This window comes from Lontra canadensis, unplaced genomic scaffold, assembly GCF_010015895.1.
Source record: "Lontra canadensis isolate GAN:19392208 unplaced genomic scaffold, GSC_riverotter_1.0 scaffold2, whole genome shotgun sequence".
Taxonomy (NCBI): domain Eukaryota; kingdom Metazoa; phylum Chordata; class Mammalia; order Carnivora; family Mustelidae; genus Lontra; species Lontra canadensis.
Genome location: NW_022630996.1, coordinates 38659102 through 38679694, shown reverse-complemented (window position 1 = coordinate 38679694; position 20593 = coordinate 38659102). Strand labels below are relative to the sequence as shown.

The 20593-nt window shown below is 37.0% G+C and overlaps 1 protein-coding gene across 1 annotated transcript in view; it reads left to right on the top strand.

Annotated features, from left to right (window-relative positions):
* ZNRF2 (zinc and ring finger 2) overlaps window positions 1–20593 on the top strand; it is a 95453-nt gene that overhangs the window by 57568 nt on the left and 17292 nt on the right. The gene's annotated exons all lie outside the window — the stretch shown is intronic.

The following is a 20593-nucleotide window of genomic DNA, read 5'->3' as shown; positions in this document are numbered from 1 at the left end:
GTTTTTGGCAGGATGGAAAAAATTCAGAGTGCCACAGTGAGTGTTCATCTGTATCGACTGCCGTTAAGTCAGGGACTGCCTGTTGCACGGTCACTGAGTATGCTCTGGCAGTTAAGAAAGATCTAGTGAGACCTTTTACAATGCAACTTGGTAAGTTTATTTATTGTAGGCAGGAAGAGCTACACTTTTCTGCATGAAGCCGGTGGGTATATGCTTAGTGTTCAAGGCGGAGGGGACATGAAGGGTATATTAGATCATAAATGTTTTCTTCGAATTTCTACTCGTAAAACTACTTTCACAAGATTTCTCTGGTGCTTATCATTCAGCTTGATATTAACTATGGGTGACATACGGGCAGTCATGAGACCCTGTAAGTATGTAGCAACCAGTCCGTATTTGATCCTTATCGGAACTATGCCGGCTATAGATCCCGCCTTCTGGGCTAAAGGTGAACATTTTTGTCCTTCTGTCTGTCATCACTGACTATTTCATATACTTTCCCCCTTTTCTGTGTGCTTGATTATTTAGTTTGTGGACCTAATAATTCACTGGGTAGTCTGTGAACTTAATATAAATTTTATGGGCATTTCTTTGTTCCTCATTTTCTGAAGTGTTTCAGAACCAAAACCAAAAGATGAAATACTGTTAGCAAGTTCTTAGTCTTGATTTTATTGGTCTTTAAAGTTCATTAGATCATAGCATGTTTTGTGTCCTATAAAAGTTCAGTTTTGTTTTAGTTTACAGGAGTGTAAATGAAGGTAGTAAGATTCGTATTTAAGAAATCTTTGCTTTAGTGGAAATTGGTACTTATGCGTGTGCATGTGTACCTGCAGGACATACAACTGAAGGCTGGCTTTTCTTGAGAGTTCATTACAAACTTATCAGTGAATCAAAGCAGAGCTTTTCACAATCATCAGGAATAAACCTGACTGCCGACAGGGTAAGATGTGACTATTACCGTAAACAAATTTGAAGAACGATTGAGTCCCTTGGAAGGGAACTCTTTTTGTAATGAAAGTGAGGAAGAAGGTTCCCGCCTTCTGTGCAGTCCGCCAGAGAATGTGAAGCACAGACTCAAGTGTTGAAGATCCTTACGCACCAGGCATACAGACCTGGATTCCAGTGTGGATCAGTAGCCTTCCAGTGGCATTTTAAGTCTTAAACTTGCTCTCTGCCTTACATACTGCATTTTCTTGGTTTTAAGACCCCCTCTGCATGTTTAATCTTCCTGAATTCAGGGTATTTCTGAAAATGACATACCTGTTACATTTATGGTTAAAAAAGTTTTGTCAGCCATAAAGCAGGGTTTTAAAAAAGTAAGGGGGTAGTTATCATTGTCTGAGTTTGTATAAACTTTGGCTTTTGTGGAGTTTTGATTATATGTGATTTGACATCTCTGTTCATATTTTGCATTGATAGTTATAGGGGTTGAGTTTTAACTTAAATGTGGATTCCTAATAGCTTTAAATGACTTTGTAAAGATCATAATATTATGGGACAGCATTGAGGTAAAGTTAATTTTTTTGTCCCATAAATTGTCATGCAATACAGTGAAACTGAAGGCAGTAGAAAGTGTCAGACCCCTCACACTGGATCGTACAAATTTTCGAATAGATGACATCCTAGAAGAGGTTGACAAAACAAAAGCACAACTGCTCTAAAACCCACATGGGATTCCTTTAGAAAAATGCAGTCACTGTCTATTAAAGGTGAACCTGTATGAAAAATTAAAAATACACAAGGAGTGAGAGCAGGTGTGATTATAATTACTACCCCTAAGAACTTTAGATTTATTTTCAAATCATTGTAGTGATAAAAGAATGAATAGGGAATAAGTTTAAAAAAAAAAAAAAGACACATAGTGAAATTAAACCCTTTAGACTTAAGTCATTGAAAACTAAATCGCAACAAATAGATTGAACAGCCAATTAGATAGAGCTCTGAGGAGAATTAGTGAGGTATAAGATGGGTCTGAGAAAATTAAGCAGAGTATAACAGCAGTGGAGAGAAGAGCCTGGGATGAGAGCATCTACCATATATAAAATCTCAGAAAAAGAGATGGGATTGACTTCTGGTTTCTAGCTCTACATGTAAGAAATTTGGAAGTAGCCCTCTGTCCTAAAAACTAAGTAAAAAGCTGGTTCAGACTGAAAAATCAGTAACTTTTCTTGAATTCATAAGAGGAGATGGGAGGACACAGGAAAACTGCCAGCCTCCCTCAGTGATTGCAGAAACAAGTCTCAGGTTTAGCAGACACTCAGGAATGGGAACCACTTCGGGAAACCAGTGCTAGGGTAGGTAAACCTGAACTGTAACTGATAAATTGCTGGGGGCTCAGTGCAGACAAGTCCGAGGGTTTTAAACTCCAGGGAGACCTAGTCACGGTGGGGCTCCCAACAGTTTTGTAAGATTGTCCTCCAGGAGCTTGACCAGGTTCCCATTGTAAATACGGGGGGAGAATCCCCTTCTGTTCTGTGGTAAGAGGAAGGAGAAGGGGACCATTTTGAAATACACCAGAGGACTCTTCTTAACAGGGCCTGCCTCAGAGAAACTAGTTAACCAGAACCTGACTGACCTGAGAGAAGGGAAAAACTCAACTCCAGCCCACTCTAGCCATCTTGTTCTACCTAGTGAGGGAGGAAAATACCCTGAGAAACATTTATGAAGTTTACAGTCCAGATAGGCTCCCTAAAAGACTGTGGGACAAAAGGCACAACATATGTATGATGGGAGATGGAATTGGCAAGAGACAATGTTTGAAAGGAAATGGCAGAGAATCTTCTAGAATTGCTGAAAGACAAGAGTTCTCCGATTTTACAGGAGCATTATGATGCCGAGCAGTATAAATAAAAATAAAATCATACCTAGAGACACCATAAACCAAGTACCTAATAAAAAGAGAAAAATGTTAAAGTAACCTGAAAAATACTACCTTATTTCACTTGTGTTAACATTTCTAAAATGCTTTTTGATATGTGTAGTAATTTAAAATTTAGTGTGTGTTTATAAAAAGGCAATGGATCAGGCATGGTCCTGTGAGAAACTTAAACATTGTTACAGTCTTATCCATTGTATGCCATTAAGAAGTTTTATGCCTATAAGATATCAGATTCAGTTTTACTGCCCTATTTTTAATACATAGATGCTCAAAAGCAGCACCAATTTGCATTAAAAACATTGTTAAAGAACTGCAAAGTACTAACTGACTTGAACAAAGTACTAACTTTGAATTCAGCTTGCTAACTTCAAATCCTTATTTTACCACTTAATAGCTGTGTCATCTTTGTCTTGGTTTTCTCTCCCAGAAACTTAGGACTAGAAGGAGTGCCTCTAATAGATTATAAGAATCAAGTGAGAAATCATACATAGTTCTTTGTAGGTGGCGAGTGCTAAGTAAACAAGACCTGTTCTTACTAAGAGATACTACCTTTGACTTGAAGAGGTAAACCTATAGTAGGTGCCATATTTTTAACATGCTAACAAATCTGCAGTTCCTTTGATATTTTATTTTAAAAGCCCATAGTTACTTAATTCCAAATTAGATGTCTTAAATAGCAGAATTGTATAAGATATGGAAAAGCGGGGGGGGGGGGAGTAGGAGGGTAATCTGACTCTGCTCTCAATTTAAAGCTGCAGTTTGATGGGGGGAAAAAAATTCCTGCTTTTTATGGGCACCTTGGTGGCCTACACATCTAAAATCTGAAGTCTGAATTTGACAGGCAGACTGCTTAATCCTGTGGAAGCCTAGATCCTTTTTTTTTTTTTTTTAAGATTTTATTTATTTATTTGACAGGGAGAAATCACAAGTAGGCAGAGCAGCAGGTAGAGAGGCAAGGAAGCAGGTTCCCTGGGTCCCAGTACCCTGAGATCGTGACCTGAGCTGAAGGCAGAGGCTTAACCCACTGAGCCACCCAGACACCCCAAGCCTAGATCCTTTTATCTCCCTATAGAAATTGAAGTACTGTAGAAAGTACAGTGACTACATGTGGATAACTGTTTCACTGGAGATACATTTCTTAGAGCATCCTTTTCAAATGAGATACATAGAATAGAAATTGAACTAAAATACACAGTTCAGTGAGAAGGAAGTTCCGGTAGATTTCTAAAGCATGAGGTAGGTTTTAGATTCCATTTCTGATTTCATCAATAAAATTTCAGGATGAGGACATTTTTTTTAATTTACCAATTCTTGATTTGTCTCATTTTCTAGATCTTTCATATCATTTGTCCTACCTCTTTTGTGTTCTCCTTATCGTTGCTTCACTTTCATAATGTTGATAAAAAAAAATTATTCTAACATTCAAATTGAGCTTTGCTGATTTTAAGAAATCCGAAGAAGCAATCAGAGATCCTAAGAAGACCAAATGAACCAACTATACTTGTCCTCAAAGAGAGAGAGGTTTTGTACTGGTTGCTGTTCTTGTTTTGGTTAAGATGTGTGGTATTGACAGTCTTATTTTCAAGGAATTCCAATACGAATACGAATAAAGTGCATTTCCAAAGTTCTCCTATTTTTTTATGTTTTCCCTCTATAAAAGCAAAGGGCTCAGCTCATGTCTGTCAACAGTTACGCCCTTTCACAAAATACTTTCTCTGTATAGAAAAGTGCATAGTAAAAGATGATCTATTTAGATACTTAATCTAGGCCTTCAAAGGATTAATAAGATTTAGAGAGAAAGGGAGGGCGTGTTGAGAAATAACAGGTAGGTATAATTTGGGCAACTAAAAATAAAAGAATCGATGGTGGAAAGATAGATTAGGGCTGTATAAGGAAGTTTTTAAAATAAATTATTTTGAACTTGGATCATTCATATGCAGAAATGTTTATAAAGAAAACAATTTTTCTAAAGACCATTTAGAGAATGGTTTGGCACTTGGCTGTGGAAGTGTTAGATGGAGCACAGGGAGGAGAAAGAGAGCCATGTCAGAGACCCTACAGAGAGAGGAGGAGTTGGGCTTAGTAAGTGCTAGAAAGGAGAGGGAGCAATGTTGGTTCCAAAGCTCCCCAGAGTTTCCCAGCTGTGATAGGAAACTGCTCTGCTATGCAGAGGGCAGGAAGAGACCAGGCAGAGGCCAGAGACCAAAGAAAGAGACCAGTCCAAATTGGTAGATGACAGTTTTTTGTTTTTTAAAAATATTTAAGTAATCTCCACCAAAATGGGGTTTGAACTCACAACCCCAAAATTAAGAGTAGCACATGCCTCTGATTGAGCCAGCCCGGCACCCCAGTAGGGGACAGTTTTAGTAAGCAGGGGGTTTGTCTTGGGCAGCAGCAATGCTAGTGGATCTCTGCCTGCCAAATCTTAGAGAGGCCCTAACTAGGTTTAGTCACATATATTGTCCAGATGCTCTCAATACCACATAACTATCTCAAGGCTGTATCCTGGAGGCAGTTTCTGGGAATGGGGAAGGGAAGCGGAATGTACATTTTAAGGACAGAGGAGGGGATGAGGAGCCTCCAGATTGCCTGGGTCTAGCTAGTGAGACAACTTGCAGTTACTGTAAGCTTCTCCAACAAGGCCTCTCAGGTGTGAGGGTTAGTAGTAGAGTGACTCAGTTTGGGGTCAAGAGATAGTTGGGAGTACCTGTATCTTATAAACAAGAAGCCAGGGATGTTGAATCTTTGTAGGCTGTGAAAATTACAAAATGTGATCTGCTCCCCCCAGTCCCCCCCACCCCCCACCCGCCACTCCTGCACAAGGAAGGAGTAAGGAGTTTTGCAGAGTCACTGGATATTTTGTTGAGTTCAAGAAAGATTTTGGGGGGCAGGGGGACTATTAAAGAAATGCTTGTAAATATTTTCTCAGTGACCATTAATTACTTTTTTTTTTTTTTTTAAGATCTTACTTATTTACTTGACACAGACTGTGAGAGCAGGAACACAAGCAAGGGGAATGGGAGAAGGAGAAGCAGGCTTTCTGCCCAGCAGGGAGCCCGATGTGGGGCTCCATCCCTGGACAGTCGGATCATGACCTGAGCTGAAGGCAGACCCTTAACAACTGAGCCCCATAACCAACCATTTATTACTTGAAATAAATAAATATATATATATATATATATATATATATATATAAATAAATGCTTTTTCTCCCCCTGTTTAAGTCACAGTAGCCCTGATAATTCAAAATACTGCCCTGGATTTGCCTCAGAGATGGCCTTGAATAGTATCTCCCCAGCCACTGAGTGGTTTGGTTTCAGGGAATGCAGTATTAGCACAGTGGCGCTGTATTTGGGGGGGGGGATTGTAATTAACTCTTAACATTTTAAGTGAAGTAAGGTAATATAATAGTAAAAGCTGTAAAGAATATATTGCTAGATAGCCCTCCTTTGCCATCCAAATAATCATAAGATTTATGATTTGCTTGTTTTTTTCCATTTTCTGCTAGACTGATTTGGGGTCTCCAGGCTTCTTGACCTTTCAGCATCTCCTAGATTATGGTTATTTGGGTGTTCTCTTACCTTAATCTCTTTAAATTCTTCTCCTTGGTGTTTACCTCAGTCTTAGGCCTTTGCTTATAATGCTTTTTGGGGCCAGTAACCTTTTTTTTTTTTTTTTTTTAAGATTTTATTTATTTCTTTGACAGACAGAGAGCACAAGTAGGCAGAGAGGCAGGCAGAGGGAGAGGGGGGAAAAGCAGGCTCCCTGCTGAGCAGAGGGCCCCATGCAGGGCTCCATCCCAGGACCCTGTGATCATGACCTGAGCCTAAGGCAGAGGCTTAACCCACGAGCCACCCAGGCACCCCACAAGCAAACTTTTTATAACTAAAAAATCTTTAATCAACACCTAGATCTTGATTTCTAAATCTTTAAAAATCTCCAGTAAAAAGAACCAGACTCCCATTGGCAAAGCGGCTGATTCTAGGGCTGGAGCAGAGAAAATAAAGAGGAACCTGGAGATTTTGTGTTGTCTGAAAGCTAGGAAGTGTTCGAAATTCAAAAAAGTAAGGTGGTGTCAGAGGGACACAGGAACCAGTCTCAGAGAGCTCCCAATGAACAATTTCAGCAACAAAATTGGTATAGAATAATACTGAGTTAAAACCAAAAGTTTAAGTTAAATATATCTGAGTCCATCAGTCAGTCAGTAAATGAATACAGAATAGGAAAAGTTTAACCTTGAGACTTAATCCTAAAATGCAAACCATACATTTCTTTAGTTTAAAAAAAAAAATTAAATTTCCGCATTCACAAATGTGGTGATGTAAAAGAATTTTCTTCCAAAATCTTACGTGCCATATATGCTGAGTATAAGTACTTCCAGAATACACCTGAACATACTGTATGTGGCACATATCCATAGTTTGAAGTACATGATCTTACTTTTTTTTTTTTTAGATCTTAGTTTATTATAAACATCGTAGTGTGCATGAGAAGGATTTAGAGGAATGAGTACTATTGTAAGCCCAGCAACCCAAGACTTTATCATTTTTAGAGGGAAGATGTGAGTTAATCTTTGTATTATTTTGGGTTTTATATTGTGGAATTCTCACATGAGGGCTTCTATCATGAAGTCTTATTTTCTAACTTAGACATTTTATGGTTATTATATACAGAGTACAGAAAAGTTTACTCATTAACAAAAGACTCAGCTGGACTATGTGTGTTACCCTTTATTAAATTGGTAAGAAAGATGTATGCTGTCTTTTTTCAAATTGAGGTAAACTTGGTATATAACATTATGTAAGTTTCAGGTATACACACTGTCCTTGCTCAGTGCTGTTCTAAGTTTTCAGTGTTTACCTGTCAAGGAAACATGGTTTGTCTCTACATTTGTTTTGATTCATTGAGAACCTATATATTTAGTGTTAAACTTAAGTTTATATCTAGTATTTTATAGATTTGTTACTGTTAAGAATAGCATTTGTTTTTACCATTTGAATTTCAAACTGGTTTTGCTGATACAAAGAGAAGCTATTGGTTATAGGTGAATCCTTGGATTTTCTAGACCTGTAACTTTCATCTGCAAATGAAGGTGTTTACAAGTTTTATATACATGTTTTTTGTTTTGTTTTGTTTTGTTTTTCAAAGATTTTATTTATTTATTTGACAGAGATCACAAGTAGGCAGAGAGGCAGGCAGAGAGAGAGGGAGAAGCAGGCTCCCTGCTGAGCAGAGAGCCCAATGCGGGGCTCAGTCCCAGGACCCCGAGATCATGACCTGAGCTGAAGGCAGAGGCTTAACCCACTGAGCCACTCAGGCACCCCACATGTTTTGTTTTTGTCTTACTGCAGTAGTTTGAAGCTTAAAAATGATGTAGATAATAATGGCCCAGTGGGCATGCCTGTCTTACTCATTGTCTTTAGTGTTTCACTGCTTAATGGATGCTTGGTTTGAGTTATGGTAAATTATATTTATTGAATACGTGTCATTTTTCTTTTTTGCTTTAGGCAAAAAATAGCTTAATTTTATTAATCGCCCCCCCTCCTTTTTTAAAGATTTTATGTATGTATTTGAAAGAGAATGAGAGGGGGTAGGGTCAGAGGGAGAACAGACTCCCTGTTGAGCAGCGAACCGACCTGGGACTTGATCCTGGCACTCCAGGATCCTGACCTGAGCTGAAGGCAGTTGCTTAACCAACTGAGCCACCCAGGAGTCCCAACTTTTTTCCTTTTTTTATTTGTTGATAAATTATGTTGATTTTGTAACATCTTAGTCGAGTTTTCTTGATTTCTCATGTGACTGGATTGAACTCTGTTTGACCATGTGTTACTGCTCTATTAAAACATTGACACCAAACTTACGTTAGACAAAAATAATGCTGGCAAAAATGAATGGAACACTCCTCTCCATCTTTGCTCTGGGATAATTTAACCTAGAAAGTACTGTTCTTCTCAGATCAGATAAGAGTTCACCTATAAAACCATCTACCTTTTAAAGGTAGATCTATGGCAGTCTTTCTGACTTTTGTGATCATTAGTGTGTTCAGATTTTCCTACTCCTGAGTTGGTTTTGAGAATTTGCGTTCTGCTAGAAAATAAACCTTATCCTCTAGATTTCGTAATTAATCGTCATAGCATTGCATATAACATTTTCTTACAGTTTTAATCTTTTAATGTCTTTGGCTATATTGCCTTTTTCATTCAAATGTTTCATACAAATGTTAAACCTTTTTGTTTTGTACTTATTGTGCCTTACACTAGCTAGCTAAAAGGGGCTGTTTCAGAGTTGTAAATAAAGCTACTAACTTATTATTACTAAGTACAATTTAAAGCTCCTTGTTTCAGGGGTTTTTTTTTTTTATGATTTATTTTTATTTATTTGAGAGAGTGAGAGCACAGAGATGGAGGGCTTCATCCCACCAGGACCCTGAGATCATAATCTGAACTGAAGGCAGACACTTAACTGAGCCATCTAGGTGCCCCTTTTTTAGTCTTCCCATTTTAATAGTAAAACTGTTTTAGAAATAGAAGTACTTTTCTTGTAAGAGCTTTAGTTACTCTATCTGGGATTTTAATATAAAACGGTCTTGTTATTTACTAGATAACTTTTCAGTTTTTAATCTGCGTGATTCAGGGGTTAGCTAGAAAAAAAGCTTCTTCATTTCAAAGATACATTTTTTGGGGGAGAGATATGTAATGAAAAGTCACTTCTGGTGGCGATACTAGATTTACTTATTTTTAAAATACATACCTGTGTATATATATCTCTAATAAATTGAGTCTGATTACATTATTGAAATAATCTGTATCCTTGCTTATGACTGGTCTACATAGTCTGACAGATTTAGGAAGGAGTTTTTTACAGTATCCCTTCTATGGCTGTAATTTTATCAATTTTTTCTTTTTAAAGTCTCTTAAATTTCTTTTGGTGATACTTGCCTTGCAGCACATTTTTCCCTGGCTTTATGTATTTCATAGCTATGTTATTTACACAGATATTTACGATTTTTCTTCTGTATTGAATGTTTTTATATTATATGCTTCTCTCTTTTGCTTTACCTAGTAATAGTCTGTTTTATCTAATATTATTTTGACTAATGCTTATTAAAAACTGTGAAGGGCCTGAGGTTTTAGCCTTCCTGAAAGCTGACAAGTTAGCCTGCCACAGTTTGATGGATTCTGGCAGAAACCAGAATCAAACAAAGGACTTCTAATGTTACTACTCCTAGCAATAGCCAGAATAATCAGCATTTTCTTGTGTTCCTTCCTCCATCACCTCCAGGTGATGTGAGAAGGACCAGGTGGTATCTGCACACTCAGTAAATTGCACTGCAGAAGAGGAGACCTGAGCTTAGGTAGGGAACCTGAATCGTTCATCCTGGGAAGTAAGCCGTCTGCCCTTGGCTCCAGAGGACACTGTCTCCATCTTCCGAGGCTGTTTGCTCTACAAAAATCATTGAAAAGAGAGCCTGAGACATGCTGAAACATGAGAGACCCATGGAGAATTGTCTCCCAACAATTTCTTTTTGTTTGCATTCACCTGCTGGCTTTTAGCTCACCTTTTTCGTGTTACTGTTTTTAATTTTGTGTTTGAATAACATGTTTGCCGTGGTCCCAAAGCAAAGAGGCACAAAGGCTATGAGTGAAGGCTCCCTCTCTCCTCAGTCCCTCATCATCCTTTCCAGGGGCAGCCAGTCCTACCGTTCTTGTGACCCTTCCAGAAATACTTAATGCTTATGTAAATATATACACATAATCTGCCTCCATACTTTTTATATGGTGATACCATGCTTTAGATGGTTCTGAACTTCAAGTTTTTTATTCATAATATGTCCTGGAAATTACTCCAAATGAATTTAATGGTTCTTTACAATCACCTTATATTTTATAGGTGGGCGAGCCACAGCTGATGAACCCCAGTCCCTTATTGATGGATGTTAAATTGTTCCTGGTATTTTTTATGTGTATGAGTAGGTCTATGGGATACAGTCCTGGAAGCCTTTCTTGGTCCATGATGTATGTGAATTTGTTATTTCTGATAATACTTGGGAGTATTACCTCCAGTGTAGTGCTGGAGTGTATTTGCTAGTATCTCAGGATTTTTGTAAGACCGATTGGACCGGTGTGGGGGTAATCTTTTTTGAGTCTTAGAATCAATGTTATGCTTGCTTCAGAAGAAATCATTTAGATTTCCTTTTTCTATACTCTGCAGCTGTATAAATAGCATTCAAATCATCTGAACTTCAAAGGTTTGGTATAACTCCCTGTGGAAGTGTCTGGGACTCATGCTTTTTGAGGATTGCTCTAGGACAGCTGTCTCTGATTTCTATAGAAATTGATCTGTTTGGATTTCTGCCTTCAGTCTGTTTTGCTTCTTTAAAGTAGAAAATTATATATTTCATTGCTGCATATTGTTAGCAAATTAGTATCTTAAGGATTTATTTTCTGCCAAAATGTGATATTTTCCCAATTTTTTCTTAATGTATCAGTGTTTGCTGTCTTTCACCCTTTTTATTACTGGTCTTAGATACCTTTGGGTCTACCATTTTTTCCTGTTTTAAAATTCATTTCTCAGGCTTTTAAAAATATTTTTTCTGATTCCTTAGATGTGCTTTTCCTTGTCTACTGGGAGGTATTAATTAGTTTTCTTCCGTTCTTCTTTATTCCTTTCCTTCCTTCCTTTTTTTTTTTAAGATTTTATTTATTTGACAGAGAGGGAGATCACAAGTAGGCAGAGAGGCAGGCAGAGAGGAGGAAGCAGGCTCCCTGCCAAGCAGAGAGCCCAATGTGGGACTCTATCCCAGGACCCTGAGATCATGACCCGAGTCAAGTCGAAGGCAGAGGCTTAACCCACTGAGCCACCCAGGCGCCCTCTTCCTTCCTTTTTCATCATAAATATGCAAGGCTGTGAGTTTTTCTCGGATAGATTCTGATATACAGTATTTTTATCACTGTTACTTTCTTCTTGTTGAATAGATATTGTATATCTTGGGGATCTCTTCTTTAACTCAGAAGTGAGAGTCTTTAAATTCCCAGGCGTTAGGTGCCTTTTTCTTCCAGTTTCTCTGTTTTCTAGTTTTACTATATTATGATCAGAGGATGCTCTCTGTACTATTTTTGTATTTTAATTTACTAAGTTTTTCTTTGTCGTTTAATATGTGGTCATTTTTGGCAGACATTCCATATTCATGTTCAGTTTAAGGTCTTCCATATCCATCTTGTTTGTCACTTGATTTGTCATGGACTGAGGTGAATTTAAGTTTACTGATGATGTTTCTGTTTTTATTTGTATTGCCTGTACTTCTTTACTTTATAGAATGTTGCTATGATTTTGTTATTACATAATTATTATAACGTAGGTGCAAATTGCATCTTTTAATGTTTAAAGGGTCCTGTGTCTCCTTTAATGCTTTTTGCACTATGACCTTGTATGATATTAAGAGTATAATTCTTTTTTTTTGTTTGTATTTGCCTGATAAGTATTTTCCTTTTATTTTCATCTTTCATCTTTTTGTTTCAGATATGGTTCTTGTGTACAATACAGGGTTAATTTTATTTGGGATCCAATCTTATCTCCCCCCCCCCCCTTTTTTTTATTTTTAAACTGTGTTGGATTAGCCCATTTACATTTAGTAATGAAGCTAGTTTTAATTCTGGCGTTTTGTATTGTGCTTCCTGTTCTTAACAGCTTTTTAAAAACATTGACTGAGTAGCCAGTTTTTCTTTCTCCATATTTCTGCTTTAGTTAGGAAGAACTGTATTTCTTTTTTTAGAGATTAATTTCATAAGTGTAACTATAACTATAGGATAACATTGATACTCATATTTTTATACACTATTTCTTTGAGCAATGATGAAATATGAAATGATGAATGAAATGATAAAATCCTCCCCTTTTAAGATTTTGAGAGAATGAGCAGGGGGAGGGGCATGGGGAGAAGGAGAAATAGACTGTTCACTGAATGGGGATCCCCATGTCAGGCTGGATCCCAGGACCCTGAAATCATGACCTGAGTCAGAGTCAGACACTTAAACAACTGAGCCACCCAGGCACCCCAATTTCTTACCTTCTCTATATCCTGATTTTGGTTATTACATTATCTGTTTACTTTTAGTAATATTAAATATATTTATACTTCTGTTACTTGCTTTGTCAGCTTTAAATGATTTTGACACCCAGTTATTAGAGATAATAATTAGCTCTTTTGCCTTTATTTAGTTATTCAATTTATACATCATCTAATTGTAATTCTCACTTTTATTTTGATTGCACAGTGAAGTGGATTCAGTTCTCACTATGGTCCTTTTGCCTTGGCATCTCTTGATGAGCTGAAGTTCATTCTCATGTAAATCCTTTAAGAAGGGTTCATGGGAGATAAGTTTTCTAGACAACTTGTTTAGGCGTGAAATCCTTGGCTTGCACTTTCCTGGAGGGTATTATAAACATTTCTTCCAGTCCCGTAGTGTTAAAAGGCTACTATGAAGAAGTCTGAGACCAGTAGGATATTTTTAAAATAGATTTGGGTTTTCACGGCTAGTTTTTCTTCTGGGACTCATCTGCTTCAAATTTGCAGCTCCAGTTCTATTTTCTTTCTTTTCTTTCCTTTCCTTTCCTTTTTTTTTTTTTTTTTTTTTTTTTATTTTTTTTTTTTTTTTTTTGACAGAGATCACAAGTAGGCAGAGAGGCAGGCAAAGAGAGACAGAGAGAGAGAGAGAGAGAGAGGGAGGGAGGAGGAAGCAGGCTCCCCGCTGAGCAGAGAGCTTGATGTGGGGCTTGATCCCAGGACCCTGGGATTATGACCTGAGCTGAAGGCAGAGGCTTAACCCCATTGAGCCACCCAGGTGCCCCTTTAATTTTATTTTTAGCTGTATATATGCAGTTGGATCTCTTTTGTTTTCAGTAGATAACATTTTTTTTCTTTGTTTTTAACACTTTCTTCCTTTCCATTTTATTTTTCTTGTTTCTGACTTCTTTTTACCCCTGTGATTCCAGGAATGTGTGCTCTTCCTTAAGCTTCTAGATTCACCTTCATTTTGTAAGTTGTTTTTTCCTTCTCTTTTTCATCTTCACTCCTGAGCTGTTTATATGTTTGTGTGTGCTCTAGGGTAGTTGCTTCCCTGTGTTTTCCTAAGTTGTTTGTTTGTTTGAATTCATAGCAAATAAGTTGATTTGCTGAGACTGAGTAGTAGATATATGATGTTCTGTTACACTGTTCAGTACCCATATTTTATATTATAGCTGACAAATTTCGTGTTCTTCTGTCACTTATTTTGTAGTTTTTATTTTACTTTGTTCTTTTCCAGCTTCTCTGGATTGATCAAGTTACTTTACCTTCCCTCTGAACTAAACCACAACTTTTACTGTGCATCTTGTTATTCCTGTGTCGATTACCTTACTTCAGTGTGTATCTTTAAACATATTTTTCTGTCATATTCCATCAAAATTAAGGGTTTTCTTTGTGTTCTTACCCTCACCTCCTTCCCTTACTATCTGTAACTCTGGGATGTTATGAAACAGTTTATATTCTACTTCATTAAGTTTGCATTGGTGAAATACTGTTTTCATTTAAAAGACCTATGGTTTTGCTTATTTGTGATCTCTGTCAAGTAAATAAACAAACTCTTTAAAAAAGGGGGGGAGCGCTTTGGTGGCTTAGTGGGTTAAAGCCTCTGCCTTTGGCTTAGGTCATGGTCCCAGGGTCCTGGGATCAAGCCCGTCATTGGGCTCTCTGCACAGCGGGGATCCTGCTTCTCTCTCTCTCTCTCTCTCTGCCTACTTGTGATCTCTGTCAAACAAATGAATAAACTCTTTAAAAAGACAAAAACAAAATAAAAAACCCGTGGTTATGATAAGTTTTAGTCAAAGTATTACCTATTCACATTTCACTTACACATGCTTAGTTGCTCACTGCGATTTTTTATACTAATTTTTCTGTTCATTGAGATTTTTGTTCTTCTCATTTCCTTTTGTTAGAAGCATTTCTATGAATAATTTCCTTAGACAGCCTTTCATGTATTACATACTTAATGAGCTGTTGCTTGTCTAGATGTTTTTGGCTTGCCTTCATATAGAATACAGGATACTGTTACTTCAGGTTTTGGGTTTTTTTTTTAAGTCTATAAAATTGTTATCTAACTGCTAGTATTATACATGAGAAATCTGGCTAGGTCTCATTTTTCATTTTAAGTTGGCTTGTTCTTTACATTTTGGAAGCATACAGGTCGATTTTATGTTTTGAAGGTTGGAATTCTATTTTTTACAGGATGTGTCTGTTTTAGTGTTTTTCCACCCTACTCTTATCTCTGATTAATCCTGCTTAAAGCTTCATGAGCCCTTTCAGTTTAAAACTCGAGTCTTCAGTCAGCTCAAGGATTATTTTCTTCTAGTATTTCTTTGATTAATACTTGTTTCTGTGTTTCTTTTTCTCTTTAATTTCTATAATTTCAGTATTAGAGCTGGATTTGTCCTCTGTGTCTTATGTTTTCATTCATGAATTTTTGGAGGGGTTTTTTTTTTTTTGAGTTACTTATATGACATTTATTCTAGATTACTAATTTAGTTTTCTGCAGTGACCTTTCTTCTTCCCTTTCTCTGAAATACTAAATTAAAAAATTTCGGGTTTTGGTTCCAGGAACTTCTGCTTTACGAAGTTGTTGTCTTGTCCCTCCATGCCTTGTTGGCTTCCTTCCCTTCATTCTTTCTGACACTGCTGTACTCACCTGTTTCATTTCTTCAGCTTGGTTTACCTTCATTCACACTGCTGTGTATACTTAAATAGCTCTTGACCTTTCTCTCTTACATAATGTCAGCAGTTGTAGAATTTGTTGCCACACATGTAGATGATAGTGTTACTTCTTTCTCTGATAGAAAGAAGAGCCTAGTGATCATTAATTTGGCACACACGAAACCCTGTTTGTTTGAAGGTGTTAGGAAAGAAGTTTCCCTCTTCTCCCTCTTCTTCTTCCTTCCCTCTTGGGTGCAGGGCGAGTTCTGTCTTCAGCCCAGTTTGGTGGCTTTTTTTGGTTTCTCAGTGTCAAAGCAGCCTGGTTCTCTTGTCCCCGTGAGAGTCATTCATGTCCCCATGAGAGTCATTAAGGTGTTGCCTGAACACCTTAAGGATTGGTAGACTTTGAGCAGGCCTATTGAAAAGAAATAAACCTTACAAATGAGTGTATTTTCCCTGTCCTTGGAAGATTTGTTAAGCCTTTATATATTTGCTTTTTCTTGCTTTCATTACATGAGGTTCAGATGAATCTAGATTTAGATTGTCCAGGTTCAGCAATTAGTCACCATTATTCTAGTAATTTAGTAGTCAGATGAAAGGGGATCAAGAAAGAAGTCTCTGTTGCCATCGTTTCCTAGCTATTACTGTCAGAGCTCCTAGACTGGACATTTTCAATAGCTTTCCTGTGCATACATACATAGCTTTCAATACCTGTACATAGTAATCAACCTATAAGTATTTGTTGGCAAACTCAGTAGACGTCCAGTGCTTTCTGGTTGATTGCCTGATAACCTTGTCGGTAAAGGAATCAGAAAACAGGTCTAAGCTTATCTGAGTAGTCATCAGTCTGCAAAGTGCCCAGGTCACTGAAACAACCACCGCCAGGTTTGGGACGTTTTCTTTGTTCGTTGGCTGTTTCTTTGTCACTTGGTGTTTTCTCTGATCTGCTGAGATCTGTTGCTTTATCGGTTGTTCAAAAAGTACTTATCAAGTACTTACTGTGTGTAAAACCGTATGCTACGTGCTAGAGGAAGCAGAGCGCACAGGGTTCCCTGCCCTCCTGGATTTACCGTCTTCATTAGAGGCTGCAAAGTATCCACTGCATCTGACCACATTCTCTTAATTGGCTTACACAGTATCAACATGGGTTTTTAATCAGTCACTATTTTGCAGAATGAGACATTTCACTTAAAAACCTCAATTTGCAGCTGCTTTAAATACATAACATCTGGCCACACTGGGGCCCTTATTCTTATACAGCATTTGGCTGGAGTAGCAAGTGCCCCCCCACCCCCCCCCCACCCCCCCGCTGCCCCACCTTTGGATGGGACCTTGTGCATCAGTTTGTTGCAATTACCTCTTCACCCTTAAAACTGAGACCAGATTCAGTTGGCATTCATCATCACAACTGCTCTTCTTTTTTCTTACACAAAGATGAAAAAGTTGAGTTGCTCTTTGAACGTTTTCTGGCTATTCTCCCTTTAGGCATTTGAGTTTGTGACCTTTGTATGGTACTTATTAGCCTACTAATTCTCTTACAGCCTCAGGAGAACCGGCAGGACAGACGTGCTTCAGCTTTAGTCAACATGAGCAGTAGACACACACACATTGTAATACTCCTTCTCAAATTCATTCTAACAAAATGATGGAGCCCTAGTTACATAAATCTGATAATTCTGACATAATATGTATTTTTCCATGCTATAATACCATTTGAGTTGACATTTTTCAGTTTACTTCAAGAATGCTGTAGTAAAATTTTACTTATATTCAGTTAATAGCTCAAACCTTTTAAGTGTTTGAACATTTTTGTTTTCACATTTATTAGCTCTTTTGTTTTTGATCGTCAGTATTAAAGACCATATGAGATAAAGGTATTATGACCTGCAGTTCAGTTGAAGAAAAATGAGGCTTAAAGAGGTTTGCACTTTGTCTGAAGTCCAGGCCTGTTCTTTTTTCTATGAGACTGTCTTCTTCCATTTGTACTGTCTCATTAGATCTTCACAACAATCTTAAGAGACAGGTGGAGCGGGTTCCATCATTTCTTTAGATTGGAGAAAACAAACTCAGAGGAAGAGTCCTTTTCTTGCTGGTGGTGACATAGCTAATCTTCAGAACCTGCCTGGTGCTTGTCAGCTACAGTGCTAGACATTTCACAGGTCTTACTTAATTACTACCACTCCCCTATGACATAGGTATTGTTATTCTCATTATATTGCTAAGTAAGTCGAAGAGTTGGAATTTGAACCTAGAACTGTGTATAAATAACAGTTTTTTGTTGTTGTTGTTACATCCTATTACCCAGATTGCTTAACTCTCTCTGTATTGCTATTAATAGCCCACATTATAATTTAATACATTAATCTAATTTTAAACGTACACAATAAGAAATGAAGCTTGAAAATCAGCTTTTTTTGTGTTTTTAGGACCGGTGTTTTTCTCTCTGCAGTGATTCAAAACAAAGGTGGACCAAATTTAAGTTTAGTTCAAAGTCTATATTTTCTATTTTTGTGTGTTCAGCAGTTGCAGAATATTCCTTTACTTTTTAATGTGGATACCTTATCTGAGAAAATAACTGCTTTAGAGTTTACAAGTTAGTGTTTGGTTGTGAATTTTGGTTTATTGTTCATTTGTGACAGGGAGAGGGCATAAGAAAGTTCTCTTGATTTGAAGATTAGGGAATAATTTGGTAATCTAATAATTTCTTGGGTGACTTGTATGACTTCTTTCTGGCAGTTTGTTACATACCCAATTTTATATAATACTCAACCATAGCTAGCCTTTTAAAGTAAGTTAAGAACAAAAGGCCCAAGAAAGCTAAATCTATTTATTGAGTCTGTGTTCCTTTTGTATATTTTACCTTTTAAAGTCTTTAGTTTGGGTTCCATTTTATTCCACTTACATTTTTATTTTCTTGGAGAAGGTGCCAAATGTCTGCATTTCCAAAAATATTTCCAGGAATACACATTTTTCCTTAAAAGTCATCAGAAGGGTCAGAAGTTCTACCCACTTTTTAAAGAAATAGTCGTAATATTAAATTGTTTCTAACAATACAGATGAAAAGTAGCTATGTGTTTAGTCAGTTCTCAGTTATATTTAAAGAAAACATTGATGTAGGTAGTAATCATCAGTGGCGTCAAGGCAGAGGAAGCCAACAATTCCTAGTTGAACCAGAGTGTCTAAAAAGGATAAAAGCAGATGTTGACCATGAACTTTGAGTTTCAGACATTTTAATAAAGGTCATTCCCATGTTTTTATTGATGTATTTGTCTTATAGTGAAAATGGCAGTTTCTCTCTGTTAAGTATCATTTCTAGTTCCCCTTAACGATATTTAAGTTCAGTAGCAGCTCACGGATCTATGATCTAATGTTAACTTTGTCTTTTATGTCCTTTGGAGATAAATTTATTTCTGAAAGTATTTATTAATAAGTCCTGTGAGCCCCTATTTTTCATTCTTTGAGTAATTGCTTCTTACTAATGTTACGAATTCTTTTAATTCTTGATTTTTCTAGGGATTATTTCACATTTCAGCTGCTTTTGTTTTCTACTGCTATCATTGAGGGTTCAAGAACAAAAAATAAGTCTTCAGGTAACATGCCTGATCATAGTAGTGCTTGGCATTGTATTTTGCTGAAAAGATCATATATCTGTTTGGATGCTTGATCTGAAAATAAACTTGTGATGATTATGAAATTTTCGCATGGAATTTTCTTGGCTGCCTCTAACAAATTTGGTCTTATTTGTTTCTTTTCAAAAGGATTTTTTGGGGGTGGGCTGTCTGCTTTTTTTCATGTCTTGATCTGCAATAACTATATGGATATGTGCTTGTACTCGCTAAATATTTTACTTTTGCATATCTGGCTGCTTGAATTTTAAGTAATTTTTTGGGCAATGCAAAGTAAGAGCTTGAGGCTATAAGTGAAATAGCAATCTACAGAAGTTTTTAATTAGTTTATAAATGTATGTTGCTTATCACATTATTTTCAGGTTTTGTATTTTACTAAAATTAAAGAAAGTTTAAAATTCAGTTTTTCAGTTATGCTGACCACATTTCAAGTGCTATTTTCAGGCCATATGTGGCTAGTAGCTTTCAGTTAGGCAGCACAGATAAACAGGCTATTTGTGTCACCATAGAAAAGTTCATACAAGGAAGTAAAGTGTAAGCTCATTTCTGATACCAGTTTTGACAGCTCGATTACTCCAGAAGATAAAGCATATGACCAGTCGTGAATATACTTCCTCTAAATACGTAGCCTTCTCTGTCTTGAGTATTTCATACTTAAGGTAGCCTGAAACCGGTCATTCGCTTCACTATTTATGCTATTTTAAAGTGAAATTGTTTCTTGTAGCAGAATTCATGTAGTAAATGACTTAGCCTAAAATTGAATCCTAACCCCAGAACTTAGGTTAGTAATTTCTGCTAAGTTACTTAACTTCTTCGAGCCTCAGTTTCCTTATCTGTAAAATAGAGGTAACGTTAGTTTACGTCATAGGATTTATAAATAGAGAACATTAACTATATGTAAAGATACGTAACAGAGGGGACATTTATAGTACTTTTAAATATAGAATGAAGCCAGAACATTGAAAAATCGGGCAGTGTTTTTTGCATGGACTTTTTCCCACCCTTTAAACGACAATAGGTCTCTAGAAATGGTTAGGTCAAGATTATCCTGTAGAAGTTTCTGGTGGCCATGGAATTATTAATGGCATCATGTGAAGTTCAAACAACTACAATACCAGAATGAGGAGAAAAAGATAGAAAAATGACCAGCTTTGTTTTGGGGGAAGTCTGAAAAGTACTTTCTGAAAAAAAAAAGGGTAATAACAATGAATGTTTTGTATAATGTTTCGATAATTTATAAAGTTTTTCACATAATTCTTTATTTTTGAAAAGATTTTATTTATTTATTTAACAGAGATCACAAGTAGGCAGAGAGGCAGGTGGGAGGTGGGGGGGAAGCAGGCTCCCTGCTGAACAGAGCGCCTG